A 23,655-nucleotide genomic window follows, 5' to 3' on the forward strand; every position below is an offset into this window, starting at 1 on the left:
CAAAGGATTTTGACAAAGTCTGCAGCAGCTACAGAGGTGTTTTCACGATGATCTACTAGCTGCAGTTCTTATCTGTTTTTGGAAAATGTCTTTCTTGCACACGATTGCTGGGCAGTGTTTTCATTCTTCTTCTTCTGACAATGATACAAATAATAATAATAACAATAATAATTATTTTTAATCAGTGATGCAATTCCACTAACATATATAATCTTATTAAATAGTTGTTATTCAGCCAGCTAACTCATCCGTCTCCAGTCCAGTGACAATGTAGTTGTGATCGAGTAGAGCTCCTGGTCAGGTTACGACAGTAATATCTCACTGAGACGGATCGGGACTAATCAGCAGTGATGCAATTTTGATTGACATGTGACACAAACATGAGCAGTCACTGACAAACCAGTTACATACGAATGCATGACTGCGGAGGCAGGTACCGGCAGGCAGTGTTGGCACGGAAGTAACATGGAAGTATATGATTTAGAAAGTTAATGTCACTTAAGCAGTCGGAGCCACTTCCCATTCTTAGACCACTCAGACAGTCAGTCTGGCAGTGCAGAAGGGCAGCAGCTCTGGTTGAACAGAGAAGATCTTCATTATCGCGTGCAGTCGCGACTGCAAAATTGTGTATGCAAAAAAAAAAAAAAAACACACACACACAAAAAATGTCTGGATTAAAGACCAGAATGTAAATATAAAGTCACTGACGATTTCTACGTTAAACTATAATTAGGGTGTTTTTCCACTACTTGATGTGATTCCTTTGTCATACAGCATCCATTAAAAATACATGCAATAGATGTGGTGTGTGTGCATATATATATATATATATATATATATATATATACCTTGCTGTTTTTGAAGGGCAAAGTTTTACAGCAACACAATATTTCGGAGGTGGAATGGCTCTGTAAAAGTGGATACTTATCTGTGGTTATCACTTTTATCCCTTCCATGTGCTGATGGAGTGGAGCAGTGTGTGTGCTTGTGAATGTGTGTTTGTGCTTTTTCTTTTTCCATAAATGTGCGCTCTTTTGTCCACATATTTGTTGGGTTCTGAGACTCTGAGTCAAATTGACTCGTGAGTGGCTCAGTAATAACCCAAGCCCTTTTTATCATTATGTTTGCAAAAGTCAAAAACATGAAATATGTCAATCAGTCCTGGAAGACCATGATTAATGGCAAAATAGCTGCAGACTTCACACAGATGCAAGTCACACAAAAAAGCTTAGACTGCATTGTATTCTTAGTGATTAAAAATGTTTCAGTTTGCTTATTTACTAAAATATAGCTGATAATGTCCTGTCCATCACCTTTTTTTTCAAATTTCAACACAATGTGAGAGATAAGGAGTGTGTAGTGCATGAAGGTCAAAAGTGCAAGCAAGTTTGTTTTCCAGCAGATTTTGTTGATCAATTAATGTGCCTAGAAACTTAATAGCTCTAGCTTAATTGTTCAATTTGAATATTATTTGTATCAAGGTGAAATTTTTGTTCACATCTACCAAAAATCATAATCTTTTGTTTTCATTACATTGAAGGAAAGTTAGTTTTAACCTTCTATTTAACACTAGCACTACTAGAATTCTAAAATAACTGGATCTCTCAGAGCAGTCATTTTGACAGCTTGCGCTCTCGCACTCACGTAATCGCCTAATATGGTTATTGCACACTGTTTTGAGTAACTAGTAAAGCCCCTCTAGCTTTTTTGTGGAAAACGGGTGTATTGATTATCAGGCTTGTACTGCCAAAAACATCATGACTCCATCACAACTAGGAGCCTATTCTTTACTATTATAATATTTTATTCTACCTTAAGCTGCATTGCCACTTCCAGTGGAGCGGTACACAGCTCCTCTTAGCGGGGGTGGGTTGGTCTTGTTCGGACTCGCTGTCTGAAACTGCCGAGCGATCCAGCGACCACTCATCGTGATTCGTCAAACTCTCTGTCAGCTTTTTAGAATGTAGCTGTGTAAAGTCTCCTCTGTAGAATAGTTTTGGTTTGATTTATTCATCATGGTGATCAAGCTTGTATCCAAAGCCAAATGCCTCCGCGTTGAATGGTAGTTGCTACGGAAGCCCAGCAGCGCCAACTACGGAAGATTTGCGGCGCAACCCCGCAAGTCTCGGCAATGCGAAAGATATACATTGAAATGAATAGAGCCGTTAAATTGACTGTAAAGTAGTAATGACTCCTAAATATTTTTAGATTTTTAATTCAATAAGATGCCAGTGTAGTAATGATATACATACAGAGAGAGGAAAAGCCAAAAGACCAGGAACATGTTGATCTTAAACAGAGTAACAACAAATCCAACTTTGAGAACAGTCAAAATCACGGCTCTGGGAGATCTAGAGTTAAATTCCCTGTTGGTAACGTTAAAAAAATGCTGTAGTTTTTTTTTTTTTTTTTACTAAAAAACAAAATGATTGAAATGTCATTAAATCTCATTAAATTCAATTCAATCTTAACAACTTGAAGTATCTCTAAAGGCCATGATGCTCATCAGTTCACAGAAAGACAATTTGTCCATAAATGGAGACAATTACGCACTGAAGCTACTCTGTTGTTTAGTAAAGATGACAGCAAGAACATAGTGCAGGATGCTCAATGAGGTGAAGAATCTAAGAATGTTGGATAAAGACCTGGAGAAATCTCTGGCACACACTTAAATCTCCGATGACAAATCTACAAAAGGCGAAACATTAAAAAGAATAGATGATGATGGAGATCACCTAGGAAGCCCCTGCTGTCCAAAACAACAACAAAAACACTGCTACAGAAACCAAGTTGGAGTTGTTTGCAAGGAACACACAATGCTACGTGAGGATAAAAAACATTGGACACAGGAGCACCACCACAACCTTATCCAAACTGTGATGCTTGGTGGAGGAGCCAGTTTAGTTTAAGACAGTGTTGCTAGCTCAGGGCCTGGACCAATTACTATTATTGATTGAAAAAATTAATTCCGTTCATCAATTCATTATCAGTTTGCAAGTGAACTGAAGACCATGTGCCTGTTGAAGCGTCACAGAGTATGGGCGATGCAGCTGGACGACTCATAGTACAGAAGTAAATAAACAACAGAATGATTTCATGCAATGCAATGAAGAGGGGCACAGTCATGACCTTAACCCGACTGAGATGTTTTTGCGTGACCTCAACAGAGCAAGTGACACCAGACATCCTCAGAATATGGCAGTGTGCAATAATCCAAAATATAATCTGCAACATAGAAAATGCTCTGTTGAGGTTATGGCAGCCAAAGGAGGGCAAGCCACTTCAAATTCAAAGCTTAACGTACACTTTCCACCCTGCAGTGCATTCATGTTGTGTTTAATAACAATTTACTGTAGAATCATATAATTGTTAGTATTTATAAAAGAAAATTTTGTTAGCTGAACATCTTATCACATTGTAAATCCAGTACATGCAGGAATTCTGATCATTTGAAACGGCTCACATAACTTCCAGTTCTCCAATTTTTTGCTATCCAGCAGCGCTGTCCATGGCTGATCAGCCACTGCACATTACAACTGACAATGTCAAAGCAGTAAAGTAAGAATCAACTTATGAACGCTGAATATGTCTTTATTTGTATTAGTGCTGTCAAAGTTAAAGGGTTAACTGATTAATTAATCACAAAAAATTACTCCGCCAAGGTTGCCCTTTGTCACCGATTCTGTTCATAACTTTTATGGACAGAATTTCTAGGCGTAGCCGAGGCGTTGAGGGGGTCCGGTTTGATGGCCTCAGCATTGCATCTCTGCTTTTTGCAGATGATGTGGTGCTTTTGGCTTCTTCAAGCCGTGACCTCCAGCTCTCACTGGAGCGGTTCGCAGCCGAGTGTGAAGCGGTTGGGATGAGGATCAGCACCTCCAAATCCGAGACCATGGTCCTCAGTCGGAAAAGGGTGGAGTGCCCTCTCCGGGTCGGGGAGGAGGTCCTGCCCCAAGTGGAGGAGTTCAAGTATCTTGGGGTCTTGTTCACGAGTGAGGGTAGGTTAGAGCGGGAGATCGACAGGCGGATCGGTGCAGCGTCTGCAGTGATGCGGACGCTGTATCGGTCCGTTGTGGTGAAGAAGAAGCTAAGCCGAAAGGCAAAGCTCTCGATTTACCGGTCGATCTACGTTCCTACCCTCACCTATGGTCACGAGCTGTGGGTCGTGACCGAAAGAACAAGATCCCGGATACAAGCGGCCGAAATGAGTTTCCTCCGCAGGGTAGCCGGGCTCTCCCTTAGAGATAGGGTGAGAAGCTCGGTCATCCGAGAGGGACTCAGCGTCGAGTCGCTGCTCCTCCACGTTGAGAGGAACCAGTTGAGGTGGCTCGGGCATCTGGTTCGGATGCCTCCTGGACGCCTCCCTGGGGAGGTGTTCCGGGCATGTCCTACCGGCAGGAGGCCCCGGGGACGACCCAGGACACGCTGGAGAGACTATGTCTCTCGGCTGTCCTGGGAACGCCTTGGGGTCCCGTCGGATGAGCTGGCTGAAGTGGCTGGGGAGAGGGAAGTATGGGCTTCCCTGCTAAAGCTGCTGCCCCCGCGACCCGACCCCGGATAAGCGGAAGAAGACGGACGGACAAAAAATTATCGCAGATTTTGACCATGAATGATCCTTTAGCGTGACAGTGGATGGCTACATTTAAGGTAGCACAGGTTGTGTTTTAGCAATAAATACAATTACATGCATTAAAGAAAAGCATTTAATAAATGTTTGCGTAACACATTTAGAATGTTTGTTCATGTCAAAATATTGGGGTATTTTTTTTTCCATTTTAAATTATGCAAGTAATTACCTGATTAGAAAAAGAAGACGGTGAGCGTGTGCAGTGGATCAAAAAATGTTGAAGATGTCCTCATAACATTAAAAGGCAAAAAAATGAACACATAACCAGTGCTCTTCAAATTTGGCGAGAAAAAAATGATAAAAAAAACCTTTTATTTTACTAAGCGATTAATCGTGATTAATCAAAATTCTAAGATGTGATTAATCTGATTTAAAAATGTAATCGTTTGACAGCTCTAATTTGTATACATCTACAACCAGGCACAACCTCAACGAGCTGGAAATGATCCACAATAGATTTTGAGAGTTCTATAAAGTGTTTGTATTTGCTCTTGCAAAATTACAGTGGTTTCTGACTGACAGGTTATCATTTGTTTGACAACGTATCTATGTAGTAAAAAAAAACCTGAAAGACACTATGGACTAAGGAACAAACCAGTACATTTGAGGACATTAAACAAAAGAGCAAGTCACAACATGTCTTGCAACCGCCAACATCTGCTCTTTGTGTTTATAACATTGTGAACCCTGACTAGCGTCTGGGTTCCGTGTGCACATACAAGGGCACGACGACCTGGCCGGCCCCTGGGCGCACACCGGGATACTCATATTGTAGCTGCTGTCTCTCTGAATGTTGCTGAACAGTCTCCGCTGGTAATTTATGGAGGACCAAAAGAGCCAAAATTAAATAAATGAATACACCATTAAATAATTAATTAAATGTGTCATTAATTAATTAAATGTTTCATTTATTAATGAAATATGGAATTAAATAAATCAATGTGTTATTAAATGTGTCATTAAATAATGAAATTACCTATGATTATTTGGAAATATATATAAATAATGGTTTCTCTATTTTATTAATTATTTCATGGTCACTGTGTTGCGGCGTTTCATGAATTTATTTTATTTGTCAAACTCACCCATCAAAGATGATTGGTCACCCTGCTCACCAAGTCAAGGGAAATCAATTTCAGAATAATGAATTGATGCAGAATGAGTAGCTAGTAAACACAATTCGAATGGCTGGGTGGCGCTATTCACCTCAATAGATGCGTTACCATTAGACTCAGATTTACGCTCTCATGAGGTGCTGTTTGAGACCTGTTGAAATGGAAGTCACTTTTTTCGCATTTCCTGTAGTCATGTGACCCCGCTCGGTAAAAGGAAAAAAAGGAAGTTGGAAGTACAGTTCCACTCGCTTTTGTGTCGGGTTAGGGTTAGGGTTCCTGAGGGGACAACGAGTCTTATTGAGCCAAGGCTGCCACGGCTCCATACACGCATATTATTTATTCTCGTGACGTTCATGAGGAAACCGTTAGCGTGAAGTGACCGCCGACAAGAACTGCAAGATCTCGCGAGAGTCGAGGCGGAACATTATGAGAACTACGCCTTAGAAGAATCTTCAATGGAAACACCTACAGGTCAAAACTGCAAAATAGTAGAGTTATCGCTTTTATTTGTATGTTAGTTTTGCACATTAACAACCCTCGATCATTTTACATCAGCAAAAAAAATCCATCACCGTAGCTGCCATGTTTCAAACCTCTTCAGGCCGAAGCAGTTGATTAGACAAGATTTGAGTGAATTAGCCCCACCCACTAACTTTAATGGGCCAGTTTGACAGATAAAATAAATTCATGAAACGCTGCAACACAGGAACATGAAATAAATAAATACAAAAATAATTATATATATATATATATATATATATAGCTAATTTAATTAATGACAAATTTATTTAATGGTATATTCATTTAATTTGGGCACTTTTGGTCCTCCATAGTAATCAACGTCAAACAGTGACTGTTATGCAAATAAGTGATTACAGCAAGAAGTGAAGCGCTTGTATTATTATTTTTTTTCAATTCAGTAAATCCACAAAGGTTTACAAATATCAAAGGAGAATAATACTAAAAGAGACCATATTAAATAATTACATAGGCAATATTTCTGCATAATATTAAATAAAGAATTCAGCTAATATTTCAGAAAGGCCAACCCTTGATATATATATATATGGGGAATAAAAGTCGTTTTTTATCATGGGTTATGTGAAAAAGTATGAGGAATGTACAAAAAATGTATTTCCAATGTTACCAAACTCAGCCAACTCATGTTTTAATAGTCTAAGTTCAATATTACCTTGTCGTAACAGGTACTCAACTGACCATAACTGTATTTTAAGAGTGGCTAGCTTTTGACTTGCTTGATTTTTGCAACCTGCCATCATTTCAAAAACTCTGGAGTGGAGTCCTGTATAATTTCCCATCTTCTCTGCTCCCTCTGTGCTAAATTGCATTGGAAGATGGATTTTTGGCATGTGCGGCTGTCACTTCTCAGCCATGGAAGACTTTATGCACCAGTACACTTGCTATGAAGGGCTATTCTAGAGGGATAGCGGGGAGTTATAGGATGGGTGAGTCAAGTACTGCCACTCCAGCAGGTATTTGGCCATTTTTGTCAACGTAATTGTATGTGCAATAGTGTTGAAGCTGAGAATATCATTTCCCCTCTCTCATCTTCAATTTCTCCTCTATCCCCGTTTCTACATATTTTTTCCTACTCCAACATTCCCTTAATCACCAACTGCAGGAGGTTTTCATAATGGTGGTAGGATGTAGTTTGACAGCCATCGCAAGGCCATCTTCATTCCAGATGGGACTATTAGCTTCCTTTTCATTACAGTTATTACAACGTGCATATGCATAGATTGTGGAATGTTCTATATTATTAAATGGCCTGCTGGTTATGTAAGTCTCAATGACTAAAAGGTGCTCATTAAAAATTTATATCAAGAGCCTTCCAACTATGCATGGGAAGCTTGATTTGAGGATGTCTGCATCTGACACACACCAATCAAAGGGCGGTAAAAACCCCACGATAAAGTCAATCCGCAATAAGTGAACCACAAAGTAGCGAGGGACTACTTTGTATGGTCAAAAAAGTAAATCAGTGGCATGACAATCATTACTTTGTATCTGAATGACTGTTAAGGGTTAAAGACAATCTGTGAGCAATTTTAATGTGGACAAAGTTCCCATCTCCCTCAGAGGAAGAAATGACCTGACTGTCAGATGCCAAAATGCCAAAGGCTTGATTAACAGTCTTGTGTTAAACTGCATGTTTGAACTCATTAGCACATTAAGGCCACGACACACTGAGAACCTCCAGTCAGTGTGTGTTAATGTTGTACTTGAGATTCTGGCCACTCGTTTCTGAATGCTGAGAGTCAAAGCAAATCTTCAAGGTTTTTTTCCCCCCAGCTTAACTTTAATTGCAGAGCTAAACTGGGTTTTGTTTCCAATGACTAGGCTACATTTACATGCTGTCAATAATCCTTTCATATTGAAAGGCCATGTAAATATGCACAAAAAGCGCAAAAGTATGCTCTTATTCTGATTTTTTAAAACCAGAATAAGACTCCTGAGTTATCCCTTTACTAACCCGAATACTTTGTCATATAAATGTATAGGCTATAGACTATAGAGGTACCTCGACTGAATGAGGCATCGGTTTGTTTTCTGCACATGCTCTATTCACAAGGAATCTTAACCCGTGGGCAGTATTTTATTTTGAAATGGCTTGGTCAGAACCAACAAAAAGCCAAAAATGGTCACAATAACGCCTAGGGGTTTTAAAGAGATAATAAAAAATGGCAAAAAGTTTGATGCAGCGCAGCAATATAGTTTGGAACAAGGAGGAAATCGACTTCTGTATAAGTGCAGTGAGTGATACTAATTAATGATTATTAACGGGAGAAAAAAGATGACATCTATTTGTGTCATTATGTTGTCTGTATGTCGCGGTGTAGACAGCAGTCGATCACATTACCACATGGGGACTTATTCTGTCTACTCCTGCATGTAAACAGGTTATTCAGAATCTTTCAAAACCTTAACCCGAATATTGACAGCATGTAAACATGTCTCAGCTTTCATGAACATTTTAAGTGGGAAATATATTTTCAAATTTTCACTGAGAATTTATACCAACCGTATCAGTGGTACTTTAACTTTAATCTGTAGAAGGAACGAGCAACAGATCTGCATGCAGTAACTCCATGCTGTAACCTTATAAGTTTTCGTTTTTATAAAACCTGTGCATAGAAACCGTTCACGCCTGAAAACGGTGCCCAGACAAAGCACATCAGTCAAAAGGAGCACATGTTCTTTTGGCTGTTATTCTCGTCTCAATCACACAGCACAGTGCTGGGAGCTCAACATCAGTCAGGTCCACCCACTCCTATTCTCACATGTGACACATCAAACAATCAGGCTGAACTTTGGGCTTCAAAGAAATCTGTCAGGCTTTGCAGCAGAAAGTGGTATAGAACAGTACGGGATAAATAGGCCTGTTTGTGTCAGACTTGTATTTGGTGACAAAAGGTTGCAAGACATATACCGACAGTTGCAATCTGATGCGGCGATACATCGATACAGCACGTTAGCAAATTCTTTGTTTGCACTGTCCTATTATCATATGTCTGTCACTGTAATGCTTATTTCATGGAATGATTGATGTATGGTGTTATCATCCTCAGTGGCATTCTAAAAGAGGGCTTGTGGCAGTCCCAATTCACTTTTCATTTTTAACTAATAAGGACAGCTCATGGCTGGAAGCTGTCACCTTGTTGCTCCCCATCTGACAGTGATGCATTCCCCACTCCACAAGTTTGGTCTACAGCCAGTCACCATCTTCCAATGTCTGGAACATATGGAAGCATTTCCTTGAATTTCTTTGGGATATAATGTGTGCTGTGATATTTTAGCTGTGCAACACAATTTCATGAAATTACTTTGTCCTTCATAGTTGTGGAATTCTGAAACTTTACTAAGCTCATGATCGTCCTATGGACCTCAACGTTTAGTCCAGTGAGTGACAACTAAATGACCTTTAGCGTAATGAGACTTTGACAATTAAATTTTCTTCTGACACACTTTTCCTGCCAGGTTATAAATAATTAATGTGAAGAGTAAGCAGTCAAGAGAATGTCACGTCTCATTTTGGTGTCGCTGAGCCAAAACGACGAGCCTAAACATGGCTTGGAGCAGCATACAAATGTAAGTCTCTTTTAAATATGCACAATTTCAGTCAGCCATTTGAGTGAATCAATACTCAATATGTTTCTTTGTTTTTCCTCTACTCTTAAATCAGTCACTTAACACTTCAGTTTAACATGTCTGAGTAAAATCGCCATATATACGAACTAATATTACACCCATTGGGTGTCCTGAGTTCACCAAGTGACTAAAGGCCCTGCATAGCCAGGCTGAAACAAAAAAAAATATGTTTCCCTCCAGACATTTATGCACATTGCTTATTCCATTGCATCAACATTTGGAACAGAGAGAATGAACTAAACTAAACGCCCAACCCCCACCCCATTCCCAGAATCTATTTGAAAAGATTTGCATATACCCTGAAGCACGTTGGACCAATCAGAACCAACTATCAAATATTACAAACAAGACAACTGCTGCATATTTTCTTCCACATGGAGAACATTAATTTGAATCCAGTTCAGGACAATGAATTACACAGACATGACATTTAAGGACCCTTGTGGTAGTAAAGACTAAGCATTTTGCATATTTGATCCATTACAAAAACATAAGTGAGTTTTAACCAATTAGTGAGTTGCTAGCTCATATTATGACATCACCGTCAAAGATTTTTTTAGGTCCAAGGCAGACCTGCTGCCAGACCTGTCCTAAGGGCGGCATTTGAAATGCATTGGGGGACTGAACCCTAGAGACAATTCTTACTTGGCTCTTGATGTTGATCCTATTGCTACTGTACTCCATTCATGCAGCAATGCCGCTTCAAATCAATAGTCTTGAATGCTTTCTTGTGCGATACGCGCTAGTATGAATTAACATAGATGATATTTAGACCCTGCCTTGAGTCTAACTGAAACATACATCAACGTCTCAGCCAGACTGGATGTAGTAAAGCAATTAGTAAATATGTCTCGCTCGCATGCTGCTTGGAGATGAACCAACTTGTGTAACCAGTGGCATGTTTGACATCAGAAAGTTTAGAAAAAGTCCTGTACGCCTGGTCCATTCCAGGTTGAAATGGTTGCTCGTTGCGCTTGACCAGGACAGGATTGTGTCAAAGAGCCATTGGACAGATTTTCCAAGAGGCACTTCTCTCCTCAAGCACAAAAGCAGCACTTCCCCGCTCTGTTTTCTCAATTTTTGTGTGGGCCCCCAATGCCACTTCAATACTACAGCCCTCCCTCTCAGACGGTTAGGCCTAAACTAGTCAACCCAACAAGTGCTTTAACACCAAGATTGGAACTCAATTTTTTCAAGTATAGAGTTTATATGCTGCAGATACACTGAGCTGGTGTCTGGAAACCTGATTCTAAGGGGAATAGGAGAATTTACAAAAGTGAGCCATGTAGAAAAGCAGCAGGACCAGCAATGGCGATGTGAAGTGGAAAAAATGACCACGATAATAAGAAAATGAACTTAAAATTGAACGAATTAACTAAATGCCCTTATATCTTATGAATAAAAACAAACTGAAGACACAAGGTCAGGCTAAATAGAGATTGGTATGCTGCAAATGAAGTTGGAATCAAGTGAAGTGACTCAAGTCAATATATTAGAGGAATTAACATTCTGTCAAAAACCTTTCTGTGCAAGTTTATTTCAATATTTTCTTTCAGGCTGACATACTGTAGTGTTTCATGCAGGTCGAATCAGTCTTTTGATCCAACAGCCATTAATAATCATGGGCCTGAAAATGCTTGACTTGAATATAGTCAGTCTCATTAATAAATGATAGCTCTGACCCAATTAAAAAAGCTTTGCAAAGGAGGGTTTCTCAGGATGTCCTCACAGAACATTTTTTTTTTCAGTGCACGATCCTGTAAATAATCAAGCCACAGGCAATCGAGCCCCTGTACCCGGGAGAGGCAGGCTGTGTCAACAGCATGGCACTGTGCTGTCACCACATATCACTCTTGAGCCTTCGCATAGCCTTCAGCCGTGTGAAAGCACAATGGCCCTTATCTCCTTTGCCTCCCTACCATGCCACCATGTTACCTGTAGAGCATAGACAACGCAGACAATTAGGCAGACTCCTGATTTAATATATTTTTGTTTGTTTTGTTTCCCTCTCTCATGTGCTTTCATTCGATTTAGACTGTAGTTGGTACAATGATAGCCAATGATGATAAGCCTCCAATTGTCCGCTAGTGTTTATGTATGTGGATTTTATTCTAGGAGTATTTTGGCATCTTTCCAACAAAAGTCAGGGTTTAGGTTAGCATAGTTCAGTTCAGATCAGTACGTTGTAATGTAGCAATGAGTTTAAGCTGGACAGTGAATGATGTAACAACTTAACCATCCTAGTTAACCAATTAATGAACAAAGAATGAAATAATGTTTTAATGTAGTATACAGTACAGTACATAGTGCTGACAAAAAAAACACAATTTTGAAACTTGCATCCACTAGAATCTTTTTTTGTTTTTTGCATGCCAGATCCACCACACCAGCATCTATCGAAACTCAGAAACAATCCGCTTCTTCCTCAGGTCATTGAATCGGTGGAGGCTGGTGTCTGTGGATCTCACTCTGCTTCGTCTGTCCTTCCTTCCTTTCCTCAGACTCTCCTTTGGTCTCTTGAGGTCTCCCTGATTTGTTGGAATTTAGATGTCTCTGGGGTTGGTGAAGGACTCTGGTTGGTGGCCTGGTGGGTGGTTTCTGGTCAGTGCTGGATTTCACTTTCCTTTCTTTTCTTTGGTCCTTCCTCGGGTCTCCGGACGGCCTCACGACTCTGGCTGGAAGTGTTCGGTTTAGGTGAACGGTATGGGATTTTTTTTAATAGGATTTAGGTGAACTAATGAATACGCACACACACACACACTCGCACACACACATTATCACACACATGCAAAAAAAAAAAGGGAGAGCAATGATGATGACATGTCAAATCGGTAAAATTACCGAATGAACAATACTGAGCTCTCCAGAAAAAAAAAAAAAAAACTTTTTGGTTTTCATCCCATTCGGTTCATTTCATCGTAGCACAAAAGTAGTGATGGGAGTGACAGTTCTTTTGGATTATACTGAATCACTATAATCAGTTCCAATTAAAACCATTCATTGAAAGGTTTTGGAATCAATCAATACTTTACCATTCAGTTTAATGACTCATTAACACGTTAACTCAGAGTTGTACGATATAACAATATAAATTGTAGGTATGTTATATGCATATTTAAATACACTCATATCCTGTATACAGTATCCATTAACCAATATCAAAAGACATGAAGGGATGTTTACACCATGTTTAGCAGAAAGATCATTTCCATCTGTAATACATACTTGGATTTCCCTTGTTGCTACACTGCTGTATGCTGACAAAACACACGCACGCACGCACACACACACTGTCTACTTTATACTTAGTTAATATGGTTGCACCAACCATATATACTGTATATATATATATATATATATATTTTTTTTTTTTTTCCATTCATGTTTATATACTTTTTTGTCTCTTATCCACATATTCCTTTTACACGGTGCCCTGAATGTTCATACTGAAACATCATAGCCAGGCCTTTAGAACAAGCAGAAAATCTTATTTTCTTCCTAAAACTCACCCTCTGAAACGGTTCGTTTATTAGCACTTTTACTGGATAAAATGGCAGGCATACAGACGCTCCCCAACTTACGAACGAGTTACGTTCCGAGCGATCGTTCGTAAGGTGAATTCGTTCATAAGTTGCTTCAGTGCTATATTTTGTATTATAATTTATGTTTAAAGCAACTTTCGTTTCAAATGAAATGGCTTGCCTCTTCTTTGCACTACCACTCTCACTAGAAGCCTTTCGCTTTTCACCAACCATATTGAATAATGGATGCACGAGATATTTAATGATAAAAATTAGAGGAAGAGGAAGAGGAAGGTGGATGCTGGGTGAGCTCTCACAGCGCCAAGCGTCGGTATTAGCGGCGGAAAGAAGCACTACACACGGAAAAAGGCGCGCAATACAAAATCTAACTTACAGCATCTCTTTCCGGACAGTTTCAGCATTCAGTATGTTTATCTAAGGATGTTTGTTTGAACGAAAGTGTACCACTACATCTGGCAGACAAACGAAAAGGTATTGAGAAGTGTGAACCTTTACAATGGAAACACAATAAAATACATACCAAGGAAATGTAATGGGAGCAAATCAGAAAAATTAGAGCACAAAAACAATTACTGACTAGAAAATAAAAATAATGCTTAAACAAAATATAGAATACATTTTCAACTAGATGTTAACCGTTTAAAAGGAAACAAATGGATATACTGTATAAGGCTTCAGATGAAAAATCACGTGACCCTGCCCTCATTAGCAGCTTTGAGTGCGTTCACCCAGGTTGTCGTATTTTCGCCTCGGGCTTGATGATGCCCTATAATATGAGCCTTAGTGTGCGTGAAGTGGTCTGTGACCTTCTTATAGGGAACCGTTAATACTCTGGAACAATATGACAGAGCATGAGAATACAATGATCTTAAGTAGGAAGGAAACTCATTTTGTCATTCAGACACCAGCCACGTCAGAAATACCAGTACCTTATTACCATGTAATGCTTTCCGCTGAATTAAACATGTCAGCCAAACATTGCATGCAGACTGAGAGGAAGTGTTGGGAGTATTTCATGCTCAGGCTTTGTTGGGAAATTATAAGACAGGTGCAGTTTTATTTACTGTGCAATTACTATAAGCACTAAATTGCACAAGCCTCCTGTTAGGATTACTTAGTCAGTAAATATACAAATCTATATTTTGAGCTCCAAATGAGGCATTTGGCATTTGGCAGTGATCACAGTAAAGACTGATTTTGATGTTCCGAAGAATTTAATTCCAATCTAAATCTGTGAAACGTATGCCCAAGGTAAGGGCGAAACGGAGTCTTAATCATTGTTACAAATGTGCCATAAGCTGCTCAGCAAACCCCCTATTGTTATGATGATGATGAGATCGTTTTGCAAACTTAATCATTGTGTTGCATTCACAGAGAGCACCTTAGAATTACATTTTACAAAGTAAGATATTTTTCATTCAAGCCTGTTCTATAATAGGGATGAACCAATAAACAAACATCAAGTTACAATAGTATCACGATATGAAGCTCACAATACGATAATTATCACGATATTGTGGGGAGGTTGGCGATACAAAAAAAGGTCACAATATTGTATGAGCTCTTACTAAAAACACACACACACACAATATTGTGCTTTTGTACATTACAGCAATGAAAAATATATTATAAATATTATATATAAAAAATATACAAATATAACATATTGAGGCACTTACTTGCTAATGCAAGAACACATCGAGTTCCACAAGCATATTACGTTCCCCTTCATCTAACCATTAGCGTGGATTTTAAACATAGAAGGGCCAAAACATGCCTTGCGAAAATTAAACTGTACTAAAAACTAGCCACCAGAGGGTGCTCGAACTGTACAAATGGAAATCAATCCGACTTTTTTACCAGATGTGCTGCTTTTAATATCGCGACATGACGACAACGCTATATTGTGGCAGTTTTAATATATCACGATATTGCCATTATCGTTAAATCCCTATTCTACAATGATGTAACTTATCTTAATATTCCTAATGCTTTAAACTGTATCTGCATAATATAACAAAGATGTGATTTTTAGTACAACTACTGTTTTAATGCATGAATAATTTAACCTTAAGCTGCTCTGTTTCTGTAAGTCTGATTTCCATATGGATTTTTGTTGTGTTAAATGAATCACTTTTACTCCCAAAGACAGCGATGTCGTGAAACATACTGACCCTTTTAGTGTATTATTATTATTGTGTGTGGGTGGGTACAAATTGTCTCATATTTCCACATAGGATGTTAATTAGTGACACCGCTCTTTGTAATTTAGACACACAATGTCAAGATATAAATATAAAAAAAATTCCAACTCCAAGCAAGTTTTTTTTTTTGGGGTAGAAGAAGATTAGAAAATGTAATCTTCTTGAACATAGACAGGCAACTAAAAAATGGAGGGGGGCACGGTTTTCATCACTGCTACCTGGGGCCACATATGACAATGCACTTCCTAACTAAATTTATGACAAAAAATGTTTATTGATATGGAAAAAATATGCGTATGTGCTCTAACTATATTTCATTTTACATGTTTTTACATTTCCAACAACAAAGGGCTGTTGAGAGGCTAACAATAAAATAACCACATAATGTGATTTGTTTCCCCTCATTGTGTAATATATAATATATATATACATACAATATATACATAAAAATTACCATTCAAAGACGGCACAAAAGCAAAAGAATGCAAAGACTCACTTTGTGTAATTTTTAACAAAATCCTCGCAATTTTAATATTATTGAAATACCGTGTTTTTATATATATATATATATATATATATATATATATATATATTAATCAAGGGGCCAGACAGTGTGGGCCGCCAGTTGCTCATCCCTTTCCTAGAATATAAATTCACGAGAAAATCAGACAACCATTTAATTTATCATAAAAAAATCTGCTTTCTTGATCATTCTTCATCATTTTCATCTTTTATTACCTTTTACCCTTGATCAGCGTCTAAAATCTGAGCTTGTCTGCAGCATGGTGCTTCTTACTGCATGAGAATTTGCTGTTTTGGTAACATCTAATTTTAAAACACATGTGTACATTATCTATGCATAACACCACAGTAAAATGTTTCATTTTAACGGCTATGCTATAAAATGTGACATTTCTAGCTCAATATCCATCAGTATAATCTGACTGCAGTTCAGATCACTTAATGTTGATTACAAGAACACCAGCCTGCGGCATGATTGTAATGCTTATTCTTAATTAGTTATTTGCCCTGTATAATAAAGACATATCCTCAAAATGCAAGCTAGGCATTAACTCATAGACAAAAATAGATTTGAATGTTGTGTATTTATTGATTAAATAATCATTAGGCTACAGTTCATTACACCCCAATTTATGTTTCAGTTTTAATTATTGGCCCCGGAAGATGTAACGTGACAGGATCTTTAATCACCTGAGACACAGCTTACTTCCAAAGGACACCTTGGTGACACACCAAGCACAGAATCAGCAATGCAGATTTCCCTGATCTCCGTGAGCGCATGTCACATTACCTTGATAATTAACAAGCGGATGTGTCAATTAGTGACCGGGAAAGCTGTGCCAGCGGATGAAGTCTAAGGATGGGGATTGCAGTTGCAGGAATTCAAGTATCACCACCACCGAACAAAGGTGGATTCATCTACAGCCAATAGCTGCAGCAGCATTCCCAAAGCAAACATTCCAAAATGGAAAATTGGACTCAGCTCAGTGGAGCAACGAGGGCACAAAGAGAATGCATTCACAGCCGTCTTGTGTTCTCCATGAGATGATTTGCATTTAAGTGTTGTATGACTCACCTCAGATGGGAGGCATACAACAGTTGTGTTGAAACGACTTGACATGCACACAGGCGCACACGCACACACGGTTGTATCTACTTCTTTGAGTTTTCAGCACAGAAAAGGCACACTCAATTAGAATGATTTGTTGCTAGTATTGTTTTCAGCTTTTATCAAACCAAGTCGACAGATGGTGGGTGTTTTCTTCAAGACAGTCGTTTAGTTTGAGCAGTCAAGTTGGGACTTTCTTTCGGTCTGTTTAGTGAGAGTGTTTCAATCATTAGCATTGACTTTGCATCACAGGCTATTTGCTTGTACAGTATGAATTAAAAAAAAAAAGTACAGCATATGCATAGCTTTAGACAATACTTCAGGCTTAGGACATAAATAATTTTTGGAAGTGGAACATAAATTTACTCTTGATGACAACGAAGCAGGCTAAGTTAATTTAAAAAGACCATTAATGTGATTAGATAGTCAAACCAGCAGTCCATCTGGCCAGCAGCGTCTGCATGAAAGAATGGGAAAAAGTTTAATCGATAAAAGATGCGCCACATTGGTGATATTATACCTCACACAGAAATTCGTAGGGATACTGCTGTGATGAAAACGTTTATGTTTTCCAAATATTAACTCGAAAATGGGGCTGTTCTGATTGACATTCAGTTTGGGTTTCAAACTGGCTGTGGAAGAGCTCTACAGCAGCTCTGTGGGAGTTCAGCCAACCAATCTGGCCTTGGAGAAGGCATTCAACCGTACCCCCATCTTGTGGGGGATGCTTCAGGAGTTTGGGGGTGCAGAGTGTTAAGTGGTTAGGATGAGACTCAGCACCTTGAAATCAGAGGCCATGGTACTCGACATGTGAGTCTGTATTGGTACGTCGGGGTGAAGACGAAGCTGAGCCAAAAGGCAAAGCACTCAATTCACCTGTCAATCTATGCTCCCACCATCACCTACCTCAGCTGTCATGAACTATGGGCAGTGACCGAAAGAAGAAGATCACATACACAAGCGACCAAAATGAGTTTCCTCCACAGGGTGTCCGGGTTCTCCCTTGGAGACGTGATGAGAAGCTCGGTCATCTGGGAGGGGCTCAGAGAAGAGCCGCTGCTCCTCCACATCGAGCGGAGCCGAAGCAGATGGCTTAGGATGCCTCCGCCATACCTCTGTGGTGATGTATGTCCCGAATACAGGAAGACCCAGTAAACACTGAATACTCTTGTAATGACTTCCAGGTAAACTGGATCGTGGAACCCACAAACGCAGAGACACAAAGGGTAAGATTGACAAATGTATTCTTACACAGCGGGGAGTAACACAAAGCGCTGGACGAAGCCAGGAGAAAAACTATTAACAAAAGTCGCTTGCAAAAGCTGCAAGGAAAGAAAGTAACAAAAACACACCAAAGGGCTATAAAACCGCACAACGCGAATAAACAGAATGACAAATACAAACGAGCTATACAAAGCGGAGAAACTAAAGGCAACGTGGGAAAAACTACACGTGTAGATCAATCACTCAAGCGTAAAGCTGAGGGAACAAAAAACTACGGAGAAAAATGACTCAACGCGTGGATACCAAAACATTCAGGCAGAAAGCCGAGGAGACAATAACTTGAAACTATGGATCAAAAGGACTCACGTGAAAACTGGAAACGAAGAACAAAAACTAGAACAGGAATAGGAATAGGAAACACGAGATCTGAATAATGCACTTGGACAAGGACGTAACAAGGTCAATATTCGGACAGGCAGTGCCTGCAGTTCCAGTCCTTATAAAGCGTTGATTAGGAATATGATACAGGTGCGGCGCAGGAGGACACGCCCCTCTGCTCAATCAGAGACTTGGGAAAAAAAAAATTGCACTGAGAGCAGAGACATGACAGCTCTAATGTCTGCCATGGCCTGGGATCCCCCAGGAAGAGCTGAACGAAGAAGCAGGGTCGAGGGAGGTCTGGGCTTCTTTGCTTAGGCTGCTGCCCCTGCGACCCAAACATGGATAAGCACAAGAAAATAGATGGATGGGTGAATGGATGGAACAAAAAAGTGAGGAAAAGGGAGATTATGTAAACTCTATTTAAAGCCTGGATGAAATCACTTTTATTTAGTCTCAATGATGTTCACTTGGTAATGCCATTTAATATTGTATGGCAGTATTGCAAAATAAGCATCAAAGTGATGTTAAAAGAGCTGCTTTCAATGTGAGTCCTTTATTCACCTGTGATAAGGGAGTTCATGTTTTTCAATCTGTAAATTCCCCCAGTAGAAAACTATTTGCAACTACACAAAGACAAGGATATCTTAGCAGAAGTGATGTATTCTGGCTAATTAAGAAGTAGGGACAGAGTTCCAAGTTGGATAGGTTAGGATGGATTAGATAGCAAGCTTCAAATATTTAATGAGAGACGTTGTTTCTCTGGCACAGTAGCATTGGAATTAGTTGAAAGCCCACTGTGTCACACACGGTGTGCCTTGTTCAATATCTGGAAATATCATGAGAATGAGAAAATGTCACTATTTTGACAAGCTGAGAACATTTTCGGGGAACATGATGTCACACACGTCATGTCTTTGCATAGGCAGCAGAACTGAAAGTTATCCCTCAATGTGCAGACAAAGCTTGGTCATCTGCCAGTTTTCAATTTGGCTGTTCGGCAACTCCTACATCTGGGACACTGTCCTCACAGAAACATAATAGTGCCAAATTATACAACGGTGATAAAAGTTGATTGTTGAATAGATTAGGCCTACTGGTACTCTGTTTTCTAAAGTTTGTAATGTATATGACTAGCCTAGCTTGAACCGTAAAATGTAAACACCAAGATGATAGCGGTTTATTACTCTTCATATTGCAATCAGTGCTAAACAAATTCAGTGAAGTGTTTATTGTTTTAGTCAAATGGGACATGTGACTCAATGAATTAAGATGAGCAGCTGTAGCAGAAAACTTTTATCAATGATTCTGTGGTGAGATTAAGCAGACTGCAAATATCTGACAAGGTACAGTTTATGTATAGACAACCAATGGGAACACGTGGGTTATAACTTAAATCTATTATAAAGATACTGCCTCTATGTACAGCTCAACTGGGCATAACTGGTATCTGTATACATACAAAAAGAAGTACACTGTAAATAAATACCAATGTTTCCTAACTACATACTCCATGTATGTATACATGGTATAGAGCGGTAACTCAGTTGTTCATCTTCATTTATGTCATTACCAGAGGTTGGCACATCAAAGAATTGGACTGTCCGTCAATCTGACAGGATATCAAGTCAAACCAACTATAATCGTCAATCATCATCAATATCATCATCTTTATTTTAACTGCGCATCCGTCATCGCTAAATTACAGCCGATATTTAAGGACCTTCAGTAAATTTCTCCAGTCGCCACCATCTTCTTCATCACTTTCTTCTTCTTCTCTTAGTTTATTGGTAGATTTCAGCCTTTCATATTCTACTCGGCTTGCCCCCTGTGTAGTCTATATTCTCCCAGACTATAGAAGACAGTGAAGAGCGTTTATGGTATCAGCAATAGAAATTGAAAACAATTGTGATTTTTATTGGCAAAAGTTTGGAGTGAACAGTCTACATACATTTAAAGGTTGTTTTTTTCTCGCACAGACGTATATAAATAACCTGAACTGTTAATGCCACCATAGCGAGAAGCGAAACCATCGAGGGCCATCTCCCGTTGCCACTCAGCTCGCCTAACTTGAACACATTGATTTCTCTGTGGCTTTATCATCACAGTGTGTGGCATAAGATTGCATTAATACTACTCACTGACCCGGTCATTGACAATTACATTCAGTGCTCCGTCATTGCTTAGTCCGTCAATTTTCGAAGCTTCCCGTTACGTCAACAAAAAGGGCGACCGCCATTGACGGACCTTCCATCAGAATGGACGGAATGCCCACCTCTGGTTTCAAGCTTATTTTTTTTTGCTTTAAATATAATTCAACAAAGCACTAAATTGTAAGTATCATAAATATTAAACTATTTCCCATGACTGAACATTCTTTTCAAAGTTGCTCTGAGCAAAACATACCAAAGTCCCCAGCTGAAGGCTTTTGCTGCCTCAGAAGTGGAGAGGAGTATCTTTGAGGACAACACAGCCTCCTGCGCTCATTTTGCTTCGGGGGACAACAGTGAGCTGATGTAGTCCCCCATCTGAAGTGACAATCCTGACAGAATAAAAGTAATGGCAGCCCTAAACATTGGGCAGCGGATGTGACAAACATTTAGATGCTATCTCCCAGTTACAGTGAATAATTGAACTGCCACTCCTACCAGACCAGTGTAGCTACTGGCAACACCAGCCAGACATGTAATCCCTTTAGACAAGCATGCACCTCATCAAACCCAGGCCCAAATCAAAGTAATTGTCAAACGCTTAGGAATATTCAATAGACCACAAGTGGACAGCTGAGCAATTTGTTCAAAATAAAGACTTTAACAAAGACAGCCATTAAAAAGTGACACAATAATGTATTCAAGTACAATACATATAGTGTGGTTGATTGAAACCTAGCTTGTTAAATGTTTTCTATTTAATGCAAATTTCCTTAATAGAAACAATAAATTAACTCTGTCATCCCTACTGCTGCTGCCTTTACTTCCAATTTACTTGTTACACTTATTGTGCCACAAGGTTGTGCGGTGCGCAGATTTCTCCATCTCATTTATGTCGCCTCTGGGTCTCACTGCATCTGGGCAGTCGGCGTCATACGCACAGCCTTTTACAGATGCAATTTTATCCCAGTTGCTCCCGGCACTCGTCTGTGTTCGCTTGTTGATCATGTTTCTTTATCCATTTTCATGTTTGCTGTGTGTGTGTGTGTGTGTGTGTGTGTTCGTGTGGTTGTGTGTGTGTGTTCGTGTGGTTGTGTGTGTGTGTTCGTATGGTTGTGTGCGTGTGTTTGTGTAGTTGTGTGTGCCTGTGTGTCTGAACTAACATTTTTCATGAGGTCAAAAACTAAATAGCCTGAGAAGGGAATTCTTTGGGTCTTATCCGTGAAGATAAGTTGGCCATTTAAAAGCAATTTCATGCATCTTACAATAGATTTACAAATTCCATGCTGTTCCAACCCCCAAAATGGACCTGTTTTGCAGATTTCTAATTGTCTCTGTAACCTGGTGGGTCAGTAATTGCATTGCCATTTAATCCATGAAATTCTTCAACGTAGACACCTCTCCCAAGGTGGAATGTGAATGTAAACTTTCTCCCATGTTTCCATTCATTGCAATAATTTAATTTATAAAACAGAAGAAGAAGAAGATGCTTCAAGGTATTTTTGCTAAAAACACACTGGCGTGAGGTTCTTAGTAACACAGCAGGGCTGGACCAGCACAAAATAAATAAATAAATAGATGAATAAATAAATGACTTAACTAATAAATAAATAAGATGTACACAAATCCAGAACTTTGTAATACACTCAAAATACAAACAGGAACAAATTTAAATCAAAGCCAACATTTTGCTAATCTTAATTTAATAGATAATTCCATTTTATTTGCCATTGCTTTGCTCAGAGCGTACTGCTATCTCATGTAGTTGCTAGCTAACAGCCAATCATCTCTGACACTGTTTTGCACACTGCGGTTAATGGCCCATTCATTCAAATCATAGTATCGAAAAAGCACAATGATGCAAAAAACTCTTAATTATTTTTTATTTAGGATTGCTCCTGCCTGTATTGTAAATATCTTAAACTGCATTTTATTTCTTCAGAACATGATTGTGAATGGTATGATAAGCAACGACTTGTCAACCATACTGTTCATTTGCTATGGTATGGAAGTATTGGATGTAACTGACATTGACTGCAATCATCAATAATTCTAAAGACATACTTCTATAAAATCTGTGTTCAGACATGACTTTGACCACCTCCCTCAAAATCATGGGCCCTTCCCCTGGGGGGAAACGGAGGAAAATAATAATTAAATAGCACTGAATCGACCCTAAAAGACATGGGCCCACCGGACATCTCTCCTGTATGCCAGGTGACCACTCCAGCCCTGAATGCTTGGTAACACTCAGTATTGCCATGTGGAATTAAAATTGAACAGTCTGGATATATAAATTTAATCAGAAATCCAAATTCTTCTTAGATGAATACACTTCCCTTGATTAAACATCAGAGCCGACTCCATGGCAGAAAGATGTCTGACACCTGACTTTACATCGACTCCCCACAGTAGAAGATGAAAATGGGTGGGCGTCGTATCTGAACCAAAATAAATGTATGCGACATCATATTATAGTGGTTAGAAGACATTCTGAAATAATTTAAAAAACTGGTGCATCATCCATCTAAGTTTTAAAGTGACTGTAATTACTAGGCATGATCTTATCCATAACAGGCATATTTTTAAGATGTATCAATCAATTTATTTAATAT

General features: G+C 39.1%; 1 long non-coding RNA gene across 1 annotated transcript; it reads right to left on the bottom strand.

Annotated features, from left to right (window-relative positions):
• Positions 1 to 17,416: 17,416 nt before the first annotated feature.
• On the bottom strand, positions 17,417 to 18,974 carry LOC144059573 (uncharacterized). The gene is made up of 3 exons (XR_013295683.1): positions 18,879 to 18,974; positions 18,245 to 18,477; positions 17,417 to 17,745 (listed from the first exon to the last, which is right to left on the bottom strand). It is a non-coding gene; the product is annotated as an uncharacterized LOC144059573 (long non-coding RNA).
• Positions 18,975 to 23,655: the final 4,681 nt, after the last annotated feature.

This window comes from Vanacampus margaritifer, chromosome 10 (genome assembly GCF_051991255.1).
Source record: "Vanacampus margaritifer isolate UIUO_Vmar chromosome 10, RoL_Vmar_1.0, whole genome shotgun sequence".
In the NCBI taxonomy this organism is placed as follows: Eukaryota; Metazoa; Chordata; class Actinopteri; order Syngnathiformes; family Syngnathidae; genus Vanacampus; species Vanacampus margaritifer.